At 39.0% G+C, this 13,102-nt stretch overlaps 1 protein-coding gene across 6 annotated transcripts in view; it reads left to right on the forward strand.

Annotated features, from left to right (window-relative positions):
• Nucleotides 1-13,102, forward strand: part of RAD51B (RAD51 paralog B) — a 369,445-nt gene that overhangs the window by 94,165 nt on the left and 262,178 nt on the right. The gene's annotated exons all lie outside the window — the stretch shown is intronic.

A 13,102-nucleotide genomic window follows, 5' to 3' on the forward strand; every position in this document is an offset into this window, starting at 1 on the left:
CACCCCTGCTTTGTGTATATATAATCTGATTCTTCCCTGCCATTTCCTGTGCATCAAGCCTGAGCCCTGTGAGTGCAGGAAAAGGCCAGCCTGGGAGTTACCTGTGTTGGTCCTGCAGGATTTTTAGGTGCAGATTGGCCTGCGGATTTGTGGCAAAATCTTTGTGTGTCTGTTTTTAAAATGTGCCAAGGAGCCATACCAGGGTGATCTGGAGGGGAGAATATTCCAGTGAACATGGTGAAGTGCCAGTACTAATATATTCAATAGCAGTGCATATGCTAATCTGTATAGCATGAAAAATGCTGACTTTTCCACATGTGATGGTGATGTGCTCTAAACCCATTAAACAGTGCCTTGGGATGATACTTTTTACAAATAAAAATAAAGAAAAACCTACTTATAAGTAAGAAGCTGCCAGTTCCCTCACTTTAGTTACATGCTGTACAGCAAACATTTTTCTGGATAAGTAAGGTATAGTCACAAGAGTAGTTCAATTCCCTACTGTTTTTCAGTATTAGAGATTTATTCTTCAGTGCTTTAGTAAACTCATTTATGAAGAGACTGGATGGTTGTGAAAATTGAATTGCATGTTATAATACATGGAAAAAATGCTGGTTACACAGTGAGATTTTAAATGGATTTATACTTTTTTGGTATTGAAATGCCATTAGATGCAACAAAACAATATAAAAATGGTTAAAGGTATAAAATTTAATATTGATCTTTAATTTGAAATGTGACATGAGTAATTTCAAATTACTCGTGATCAGTCTTTGTAAATGTCTTATTAGGCTTGTATTCTACAGAGATTACAGAGTTCTAAACTTTACTAATGTTACTCCTGTTTATAGTTAAAAATGTGTATTATGGTGTAAAGGACTGGAACCTTCCTATCACAGCAAATGTAATCCCAAAGTCAGTTTTGCTTACTGCTGCTATGCAGCCAGTTGCTGGGGACAGTAAAGCTGCCATTTGAGCCAGCAGAGCAGCATTGCATAAGCCTGTGGGGTGTCTAACATCAAATATCCACTGCATCACAAGACTTTGAGATAAGCTGAGGTTAAATATCTCTGGTATTTAACACTAACAGTGACAACACTTTTGTTCCTGCCAGATGTTTAAGGAAGTCTTTGTGCACAGTGATACTGTTTTTTCATTTGTCTCCCACACATTGGCTTGCAAAAGGCTGTATGTTTAGTCATCGTTTATTTCCTTCAGCATCGCAAACCTGAATTTTGTCAAGTCATGACCACAAATAGCTTTCAGCCCACAAATAGTTTTCATCATCCCAGATGGCTACAGTACAAAACTCTTATGTGTAGTGGTCTGGGAACCTGGAGCACGCCTTTGTGCAGGGTGGTTTGTGATCTTTAGTTCACTCACAGACACCTGTCCCACAGAGATCAGTTAAATTTAGTTTGGCCAGTTCCAAGGAGTGCAAGGGTAGAACTGGCCAAAAGCTATTGGATTGCTGACACTTCTAAGACTCCTGTTTGTGTAGATAAAGCAGCTCTTACCCTTAGTAGTTAAAGTAATTAAGGTGAAGACAAAAAAAGTCTGACTCCCTATGATACACAAGAAATATCTTTCTGAAGTACTAAAGTATAACTTGCTTTCTATTAACCCAAGTCTGGCATAGGGCAAAATGATAGCTCTTAAGTGTAATTGTTCTTCTTTCTGATGTGCTAACTGACAAAATTGGAAGCATTTGCAGTTTCCACATTCATAGTATTTTGGTTGGAGTGAGCATACTTCCTTTAGGAAATACGTGCAGCTCCACCTAAGGTTCTGCAGACACAACTGTGCGCAATAATATAAAATTCAGATGATAGCGAGTTTCAATAGTAAAGACTTGACTTCTTTAAAAAAAATCTATCTGATTTTTTAAGTTAAGTTCTATTAAGAATGTATACAGTTATAGCAGTGCTCTTCAGTGTATTCTACTCTTCTTGGACTTTAAAAGCTTTTTTTTTTAATAAAAAAGTATAAAATACTCCCAAAACATTTAAGTGTCAATCATGTAATAGATGCATGAATATTGTAACAGTAATGATGGTAGTACTTGGAAGATACATATTTCAACATATGTCTCTCAATATTTAATGGTTTAGATGTGCCCCCAAGTATTTGAACTACGCAATTCTTGTCAAGTACCTTACTGAGAGAGAGGAGCTTGTCAAACCTCTTCGAAGACACTGATCTGGTAGTTCTCACACTTCTGCTGGAATAATTTTGTGAAAAGTTTGACTGATGGATGCCTATATTGTTCCTCTATCTTCGTGGCAGTCTGCACCATGCAGCAAGGCCCCCGGACTGGAAGCAGACACTGTGGTGGGGATTTGTCAGAAAGTTTCTGACTATTCTGTAGCATAAGCTGGATTCTTGCCTGTCTTGGTGTCCTGCTCCCTTCCAGTGCACAACTGGTCTGTCCTTTGACTTCTGCTGGTGATATTTGCAAGTTCATGTCTGTGAGTCAGGATTTAGTCCCCACTTACTAAGTTCCTTTAAACTTCTCAGAGATGCAGTTAACTGCACAGTTTGAACTCTTTTTTTGTTGGCTGTAGTAGTATCAACTGCTGGGTCTTAAATGTGACCATTATACTGTCTTTTCAGCAAAATGCTTCAGACCTTATGTCCGTGACAGTACTGAGGGCCAAGTATTCTGCTTTACACTTGCCTTCCAGGAGGCATAATTTTGGAGAAATACTATGTCCTGGTCACACAGGTAGAGATTGCATAAACTCAACTGTTTTGATTACAAAAAACTGCTTACTCTGTCCTTCAGCCATTTCAACAGTTAAGGAAACAAAGACAGAACAGTCTTTGTTTAAAGCACATGCTGACTGAAAACCAAAATCGGAGGAATACGATTGGTGAATGTGCTGTCAATAAGAGAATCGCTTCTGACCGGGGAATGCTGCTTTACATTAATAAGAACATAGCAAATGTTGGTGCAGTTCTTTAACCTAAGACTGTCTGTTATAAATCATTTTGCCAATAAGGCCTTTTCACCCCAAAAGTAATATTCTTCTCTATAGACAATACAGTATAAGCCTTTGAGATTGGTTTTTTTTTTTGCTGTTCTTTGCATCTCACTAGGTTGCGGTAAGACTCTATCAGCAAAGAAAAGAATTCAGCAAAGGAGGTCTAAATTTGGAACTGAGCAGAGATGAGATGATTGATTTCAAATTCTTTCCCCATTGATGACAAAATACTGATCTCTAAAGGTATCTGGTAAGACAGTTTTCTCCTTTGTGATGGTGCTTAATAAGAACTTGGAGTAGCCCTGTATGAAATAGTGTCAGCAACTGGTGCTGACACTACCACACCTTTTGTTATAATGCTAACACTACCACACCTTTTGTTCTAATACTGGCCCTCTTCTTTGAGTTAGGAAGTGCCTGCCTTAGTAGTGTGATAAAATGGTATTCATAAAAACGTGAGTCTGAACCCCTTGTTCTATTTTGTAGTCTTCAGTCTCGTATCATCATGTTTTTTATTTTGGGCCTCAAGTTCAATAAACACACTTGGATACTGCTGGTTGTATGACAAGGTTGCCTGGTTGTCTTGGATTTACATGGCAAGGTTTTGGTTAGCTGGGGTGGGCTCTCTTGAGAGACCGGGGGCTGCCCACTTGTCAAACAGTTAATTGTTCAGATCTGTAGCACACACAGAACGTGAGAGCCCAGAACTACTTTGCTGGTGGTGGATACACTTTGTATCCATGGTTGTCATTTACACACTTCGGTGCCGTCTGCATGGAGGATATGGCTACAACTGCTGTAGTGTTCTGATTTTTCCTCAGTGTTCAGAGCGTAGCTTTGTACTTGATTTCCTGTTTTCATGCCTTCATGAGATTTTACTCAAGACTGTAGGATCTGTACATTTCACAAACAATTGGCTTTTCATGCTATGACAATGGAATGTTTTCATCTGAGTTTTAGAAAAAGAAACAGATGAGAGATATGTGAGACATACTAATTTTGAAAAATTTGAGCACCCTGTTTTGAAATCCCTTTGACATGTTAGATTTGAAGTGGTGCGGAGTGTGTTACACTTCTGACAAACTGAATTGAGGTCTGGAGCTAACCAGTTATTTGAATAAGCAACAACAATTAGCAGATACTCTAAATTTGGTCCAAACAACTTTCAACAACAGATTTGAGGAACAAACCCAATCCTTTACTAGAGCGAAGTAAAAAATTCCAGTTACATTCTTCTTGCGTTTTTTGTTTTGTTGTGTTGGTTGGTTTGGGGGTGTTTTGTTGGGGTTTTTTTTCCATTTTACTCAGCTGATCTGCAGGTGTAGAGGATTTTGGCCAAGGTTTCAATTGTTAGAGGCCACAGTCATTACTAAAACTTCTGAGTACATGTTTCTGTTGGAATGTAGCTGATGTCATGGAAAACCAGGAACTTTCTGGTAACCCCTAACAACCAAAAGTATAGTAAACAGTAAATATTACCTCCACTGAGATACTCAATTTTAAAGGGACTTGCTAGGATGGTACCTGTGTGCCAAAAAATATAAACTTTTAATGATTTTATGATGTTTTCCCTAAAAGCACTAGCTTACTGCTGAGGTTTAGCCATGATTTTGATATGCCTAATAAAACCAGAAATAGTTCTGTTTAAATCTTAAAATACCCAGAATTTACTGTTCTTTCCACCACCTAACAGTTGTACAGCCTTTCACATTAGAAATCAGTGTTGGCATTTTAGCTACAAGGAAATAGCACTGTAATTTTCATGATTTGCAAAACATAAGTTTATTCCAAGGTATATTTTCCATCTAATTAAATGAATGAACTAATTTTTTTCTCTTAGATATAGAACTGTTAAAATATTTTTTTACTTTGTTTGTTTTTGTAAAAGTGGTTCTCAGCTTCAAGCTGTGTATTCTGTTTTGCTTTCATAGGGTTACTGATGACTTGCAAGATAATTTAGATGTTTGTCATCCAAGGGTGATTCATTCCTTTCCTTGGTTTATATGTTTTCCTTTTTTCCCCTCTGTTGAAATACCAATACCACACCTGTGAAAGCCCCACTTTTGCCACCTTGCAGTGTAAAGCTTGACTTTCCTTTGTAAGCAGACAGTAACCCAGAGAGAAGGCTGAACATCCTAACATACAGCAGCACATTGTTTTCTGAGAGCACCAGTATAGCTCCGAGTATATTTTTTATGATTAGGTATTGTGTATGTTTGGTATTCTTAGGCTTAAGCATTGAGGCAGTTGTCAGTTTCTTTCTTCGGAAGGGGAGATGCCTAACTATAAATCACAGCTGTCCTTTCGAGATACTTTTGGCAGGATAGAACTGGTGCTGTTTTGCTAGCCTGTCCTGAAGCCACACTTTCCTCGGACTTAGATGAGGACCTAAAGCAACTTCCTGTGTAGTAACAGTGGTATAGGACACACTTTCTTGCTGCATATTTGAAAAGCTTAATTTGCCATAAACTTGATGTCCCCTAAGATAACTGTGAATTGGGCTTTTGAAGTAGGAACAGTAGGCTAAAAAAAAAAATGTAACTGAAACATTTGGAAAATATACAGCTGTTGTGCACAGGGCTTGAACGTGTCCATGGACTATTAAGCAATATTAGGAGAACTGGTGGTGGTCTTTGGTGTTCCCTATGAGTTTCTTGATTTCCACTCAGGTGTCCAGCTCTACTAAGTTGGTCCTTGGAAGTATGGTACAGATGGTACAGTACTGTCTGTAACAGCCTGTTGCTTTCTCCAGTATTAAATAAGACAAATAATGAACTTAGTGCTTGTGGGGATTTTTCTTGGCAATACGTCCTTTCTGAGTGCCCTATTCTTACCTGTAAGTGTAGTTGCCAAAATCTCAGTACTTCATTTCCTGGAATGTTAAGTTGCTTTCAAGTGAAATGACTGAGTACCTTTTGAAACCTTTTCCTCTGGGCTTTTGTGTTTCTATCCTCTTGTAGATATCCTTTTACCTCTTTATTCTTTTTCTTTTAGCATGTCACTTGGAGTATTTTTCTCTTTACTCTCTCTAGCATTTTGTCAGAAGTCCTGATAGCTTGATCCTTGATTCCATTCCCTTTTTGGGATAGTCTTTCTTCAATTTCTGTTTCTATACAGACTGTGACAAGATCTTTCACTTTTCCTAAGACTATCCTCTTTGTCCAAAATAAAGTCTCAGCCTTTCTTGGTGATATTTTGCAGGCTAATCTCTGGCTTAAAAAGTTCAAAAGACTCCCTATGTCTTCCATCTCCAGTCATCCATCCATCTTTAGCTGCTATGGACAAAATCATTGTCTTGTTTGGGCCCTAGCTGCACCTTTGTTAGAGATTTTTACACAAATCCTTGTTATCTTGGGCACACTTGAATCTCACAGTTCTTTTATTCTGCACAATTAATCATAAACACTGCTGAGAAAAAAGCTCTTGCCCAAAGAGCTCCTTTGTCATCATAGCTGTTAATTGCATAGTGCTGACTGTAGACAGGCTGTGTTTTTACCTTGTCTCTGCTGCTTTCTTTGTATTGGATCCTGAGGGCAATCTCAGGGTGACAGCAGTTGCTGGAGACAGATATGCAGTAGTATTTTTAAGAATGGTAGTTCAACTGTTTGCAGATCTGTTCGGTACCATCCAGCCACTGTAATTTTGTTACTGGCAAACACTGACCAAAGGTCCCATATTTGTCAAAATTACAGCCGTTCCTATGTTACTAATAAATAAAATATAATATTCCTTTTGATTTCCTTGCCCAGGACCAGATACAATATTTCAGACATCTAATGTATCTGTCTTGGATAAATCAGATAAAATTAACAAAGCTGGCAGATCAACTCCATAAACACCATAGTTAAGTAATAGATTAATACTGCAAAAAATTAGTTACATGTCATGTTAAACAGTTTCTAAAAGCTAACTGTTGATTTGTTGGTTTAAGATGCTTCTCAGGATCTTCCAGAAGTTTGGGTAATGGCTTTATTTCTGGTGAATTTTAGGAGCAAAATTTTTATTTTTAAAAGCATCACCAGTATTGAGGGAGAGTGTGTGTGCATGGGATATGACAGATTTTAAATGCAGGTGAAAATTTTCATCTTTCCCTTGGGCATTTCTACTCTGGTTTGCTCTAGGGACCACCTCTGGGTGAAAAAGTTGTGAGGCTGCTATTGCAGTCTTCAGCTTTTGCCAAGACAATTACATATTCCTCTTACCTTGTAGGAAATAGACTTTGTACATCACATATATAACCTGTAGCCATTTAGGAAACTATGACTAGTTGACCGAAATTATTTCTGGTCACAGAAATACTACTGTGTGTTTTGTAGAGATAAATCATACCTTGCAATGGAAATATCTACTTTGGCTTATCAGCACCATAAGGAAGAGCAATCAGCTCTTTTCAAGCTGGGTTGCAGCTAAAAGGTACTCTCAAATCTGCCGTAGGTCAAAAGCCAAAGCTGGTTTTGTAAACATGGGGGTGACAGTACTGTGATATGTATAGAAGAGAAATGGTACCATGTCTTCATTTCCACTGATGATGGTTCCAAATTCCTGAACAGTTGGCAACTTCTGCTAAAATGGTCATTATTAATATATCTTTTAGGTTAGTAAAGCGTCAAAATTAGCATCTGTAACTGAAGTGAGAATTTGCATGTCACCATGTTAATGTTCTTATTAAGTTTCTCTAGCTAGTTGTGAAAGAACTTCAAATGGCATACAGTATATAAATGTATAGAAAGCTTTCTTTGTATCCAAAGGATTTACATTTTTTTTTAAAGTTGAACAAGTTCTCTCATATACATCAGTGTTTTAAGTATGGCTCTGAAGGTTATTTTCAACCACGCATTTTGAGAATATTTCAGCTCACAAGATTCTGTATATAATTATAAAATGAAAATAAAAAGCTCAAGGAAACTATAGCTTTAGTAGTTGTCCACATCATTCAGTGTATATATTGACAGCATGACATATACTGCTTTCCAGAAAATAATATCTAAATCATCTCACTCGCTCTTCAAATCAGATACTCTGTCCTCTTTTAACAACACAGTGTACACTGCTAAGTAGAACACAACAATTACCAAGAAGATTTGTAATCTCAAGCATGAAGAAAGCCAACACTTGCTGGCAGTGCTGTATTTTGCCCTGAGCGTGAGTGTGTGTGTGTGTGTGTGTGTGTGTGTGGTGTTAGGGGGCTGCTGTAAAACACACTGCAAATAAAGAAAATACCCCACCCTGTTCTATATGATATTTTCTGACTCATGCAGGTGCCATCCACATACTCTTGTAAAGTCTTTGGTGTTTATCACTGGAATGTTTATCTGAAATTTATGTAAGGTCAGACGGAGGTCAGTGTGCCCTGTCCGAAGCCTGGATTTGCAGTCTCTGGCAGTTTTCATAGAAGACTGGTCTTTTGTCACATGTAGGTTTGCTCTTGGAAACCTACATAGGTGATAGGCTAGGTAAGACTGAAATGCATACTTATTTTGTCACTTGAATTAACTTCTGTGCACAATAGTTCTGAATAGATGTGTCATTTTCCCCTATTCCAGGGGCTATTTGTGTTCTGCTTATTAGCAGTCAGCGTATTATTAATGACACCTCTGGATGTGACTACAGGCAGAATCACTTCTTGAGTGCCTCATAAAACTGAGGCACTGATAAGAGATTGCTTTATACTTCCAACACCATAAGTTTTCCAAATAATGTGTTCTCTTATCTGACTTATATATCTAGTGAGATTTTATCTGAAGAATATTGGGTAGTTCTGGGAACACACATATAAATATTGTGGGAGAAGGGAATTATGTCTCAAATCTCAAGCAGAGAGGACAGTGCTAAGATGTGTACCAGTATCTTCTGAAGAGTTTTTTTCCAAAATCATGTAAGACCTCTTAAATAAGACAACTGCTGCTCAGAATGACTGGTTTACGCTGGCTACCTGTAGCAGACTGGTTTAAATGAGGATATTGTGTCATACTAGTTGGAGAAGAGAGGGGAAAGGAGTAGATGGGCCTAATTCTTCATTTGACTAGGGGTCCCGAAACAGAAGTGAAGGTAACTGAGTGACAACTCTCATCACCCAGCAGGTTGCAAGGCACTGAGCATTAGACAGCCAAACTTAATGCCTCTGCCTACAACGCTGCATAAGAGGCTGTGTAGGTTACTGTGAACTGTCTGTCCTACCTGTGAAGGTTCAGGTATTGGTCATTGCTAGAAGCAAGATCAGAGATTAGGTGGTCAGTGTCCTGGGTTATCCTGTTTTTGTGGTGCTGATGGTCATGAAGAATTATCAGTCAAGAAAGCCAAGAGCTGTTACAGATTTACAGGTCAGGTTTTGGTATGCATCTGTATTTGTTTGACTTCCTGAACATCAGTTCTGCTTTCTATGTGCCATTTGAAATCTGGAATTTGGATGATGCAAGGCAGCAGGTTTTAATTTCTCAAGGGTTTTGCTTCTTTTTAAAACCCAGAGCAAACATATTTCAAATTTAGTTTCTCTTTCCCAGGTTGTTTGCTAGGGACTGGATGGAACACTACAACATACCAGCAGAGGAATTCACATTGAACATTCATTTTCTAGCTCTTCACACAGAATTATTTGGGCTGTAAATTGCCTAAACTTGAGATCATCTAGTCCAATGCCAAACTTCTTGAGTCATGCAAACATTAAGCTATAAGTAGACTGATGTAGGCCAAATTTATTATCAGTCAGAGCAGTATGCTGGTTCTTTAGCAGTCTTTACACTCGGCTTTTCAACAGGCACAGAGTAAAAGAAGATATAATTGTAGTAATTGCAAGGAATTTTTAGAAATTATTTTTGTGGTGTAGCACCCTCTTGAGTAGTCTTTTATTTCATGTACTTTCTCCGGTTTACTTAGATTGATTTAACAAAAACAAGATAGGCAGTGTATCAGTGACAAGTGACTAGTAGAAGGCATTTTGTACAGTGAATTTCATGCTCACAAGGCCATTTTTTTTGGCTGAATTGTGAGAGCATATCAGAGTTTACATGTGCAAAACCTTTTCATGTTTCAGTCCTGGGTTCTTTGCTCTGCTGGTGAGCCTCAGTCTATTTCTGGTTTGTTAAATTCTTCCTCTTGCAATACTGGTCCAAAACATGCTTTAGGAGGTCAGTGTAGTAAGTTGGATATAAGTTCGATATTAATATTGACAATTCCAGCACCCGTTTATCCATGCTCACTCCTTGCATGTGGTTTGGAATTCTCAGTAGCAGTCTTGGGATAATCCAGTCTGCCCAGCTGAGTATATGCATCATGAATGCTTTTTCTGCAGTGTGATGATGGATTGGAGGTAGCACTTCTGGCTTGTGTGAAGTCTTAGGTACAGTCTTTGGTCATCAGGTTAGAGATCTTCCAGGTATTCGGAACTGTTTTACTGGAGAGAATTTTTCAGCCTGCCATGTGCTGCAAAGCTCTTTTCATAGTGTTGTCATCCCTGTCACTGGTCAGCTACTGACACAGAGGAGGGCATGGTGATGCAAATGGCAGGGATAGTAAGGGGCTACTTATTTTGGCCACGGTATGGCCTACTCAGTTGAAGCCAGTTTACAGGATATGAACAAAAATACTTGCAGTAAAAAAAAAAAAAAGCTACTTCTATGGAAATAAAGGCAAAAGGTCACTCCCTGACAAGATACTTTGTCACTGGTGAAGGATACAGGCTTTTAGTTTGAGCTATAGACTTCTCTCTCCCATACTTTTCAGTAGGGAGACACTAGTTTATGCAATGCGTGGTACCTTTGCACTTCTGCTGCCCCATTCCAGAGCATAGTTTGGGATTCCGCACTACAGAGAGTCATTGGAAAAACATTAGGAAGATAGCAAGCCTAAGTCTGTAGTATGGAAATAAGAAAACAAATCCAGAACTGAGGGCATTTGACCTAGAGAGGCTGTGTCATCAAAGGTCACATCTGTGTCATCACAGGTGTTACTAGATGGCCAGATGCATCACCCCCAGCTGCTCTGCTGACCTGGATGCTGCCCCATCTTGCAAATTTGACAGCTGTGAGACTATGCTATATAATTATAACTTCCTTATATGCAAGTGACCTGATCTGTTTCTCTAGGCCCAAGGAGGGCTCTGAAACACCCATTGCATTTGTTCTCTTTTAGAATGAAGCTGAATCCTCTGGCAGAGACCTAATGGAAGTGTCAGAGATGGTCACTTCCTACACTGCCATTGGTGAATACTCCTGGGGCTTTTTTCCTGCAGGTCATTATTTCAGAATAAGATACAAGAAGCTATTTCTTTCCTCCTGCCTTGCCTGCTTCTCTATCAGCCTCTTTTAGGTAAACCCTGGCACTTGGCAAGTTGGGTTAGCTTTTGCACATCAAGACTTCCTATTTGTAGCTATATGCTCTCAAAATGGTGGGTGAGAAGGAGAAAGGGTGAGCAAATTTACACATATACCTACCCTTTTGTAGAGCTTCCCTCAGGCTAAGACGAAGGGCTTGTTGGGTTTGAGACCTCCTGGATGCCTCCTGCATTCTTTCCCTATGGTGTCATTTCCTTTCAACAATGTTTGAACCTTCAGGCTCACCTGGGTGTGTTCACAGGTAGCCAGACCAGAATTGTGAAAGGGAAATTAGACACTTAAAGTTGGCAATAATCAGCTCTCGTAGCTTGTTTGTACCTCTTTGTCATTTAATGTCCCTTGTTTGCTCCCTTCTAATGAAATTCTTTTTGGCATTTTATCAGGGTTTTATGAATCTGAGCAAGTGCAAAGTGAAATCGTGAGGCTCAGATGCAGGGGAGGGATTAGTTTCTTTCCTTGGCAATTCACCTGTACAAACATGTATTGGGGATGGGTGGAGCTCAATGCTAATGATAGTGGTTTAGGAACACAATAAACAGGTTTTGTGTAGTGTTTCTTGTTAAGACCCTGCTTGAGAAACCCCTAATCCTGTCTTCCAGACTGATAACCTTCTTGTCCTCAGCAGGGTGAGGGGAATTGTGTAACTGCTGTGCTCTTTGTGTAATGTGTGCTAAGCCCTGCCCAAGGGTAACTGGTATCTCCCCATGCCGATACACGTCAGGGCAAATAACCCCAGGAACAACAAGCCTGGCTATTTAACTGTTGTGCTCCCTGACAGAAAATGGTGAAAGCCATCAAATTGAATGCATGAATTCTCTTGATTATTTTAATCCTTATTAAAAAGTGTGTCTTTTCTATGGTGACTTTTTAACTAGGGCCTCTCGCTTTGTATATCTTTCTGTGTACACACAGTGCTTTGCAAAACATTGGTGCCTGCTTAGTAAAGCATTGCTTGATAGCTAATAAAAAGAAGCAATTCACTGCTCTTGAGGGTTACTTAATCATATGGAAGTGAGGCTTGATCTTTGTTGTTTTTTTAAAAAAAAGTGGAGTACTTTTTTGGCCTATTTTGCCTTGGGGACTATATCAGAAGTCAGATTTGAGTCTGAAGCACTCCATATTGACTTAACTTTACAATCAAGTTCTCCTTATCTACTGCTGCATGTACAGCAGTGAATTACTTCTCTAAAATTTCCCATAAAAACACTTCAAGGGAGCTCAGATGTATTTGGGCTGAAGTTCCAAGGAGCAAAGTGAGATGATGTACTAATTCTGTCACCTAGTGCTTTGCTCCAATGACATACCTTTCTGTAGTTTCTGTGTTCACTGTATCCAAGAAAAAAGTCCCTGGACAGTTTTCTCATCTCCTCTTTGCACTGCCTTCAGTGCTTATCTGGTCTTCTGCTGAGCCTTCTGAGCCATCCTATGCACGAATGCAGAAGAAAGTACATGCAACAAAACAAGTGGTTAATTTTCTGTAGGGTTAGCATGCTGGAATGGCTCAGTGCAGGGTTCAGTGAGCAAGAAGTTAGTGTGAGCAAGTGGAAACACTTGAGCAGGGATCATGGGAGGAAGATGTCCAGCATTTAGAGAAAGCTGAAATTGATTCCTGCTGTGCCTGTTGATGCTGCTATCAAAGATGCTATTTTGAGATTTCATTTTCCTCTGTGAACTTGGTGGACTTACTGAAACTGCAGTCTGGTAGTCCTATACTGTTTTGAAATGCGTATTGCTCCTGATGGTATCTTTTTGGTGTCTTGCATAATGCGATTTTAATTTCATTATTGC

This window comes from Pithys albifrons, chromosome 6 (assembly GCF_047495875.1).
Source record: "Pithys albifrons albifrons isolate INPA30051 chromosome 6, PitAlb_v1, whole genome shotgun sequence".
Classification (NCBI taxonomy): Eukaryota; Metazoa; Chordata; class Aves; order Passeriformes; family Thamnophilidae; genus Pithys; species Pithys albifrons.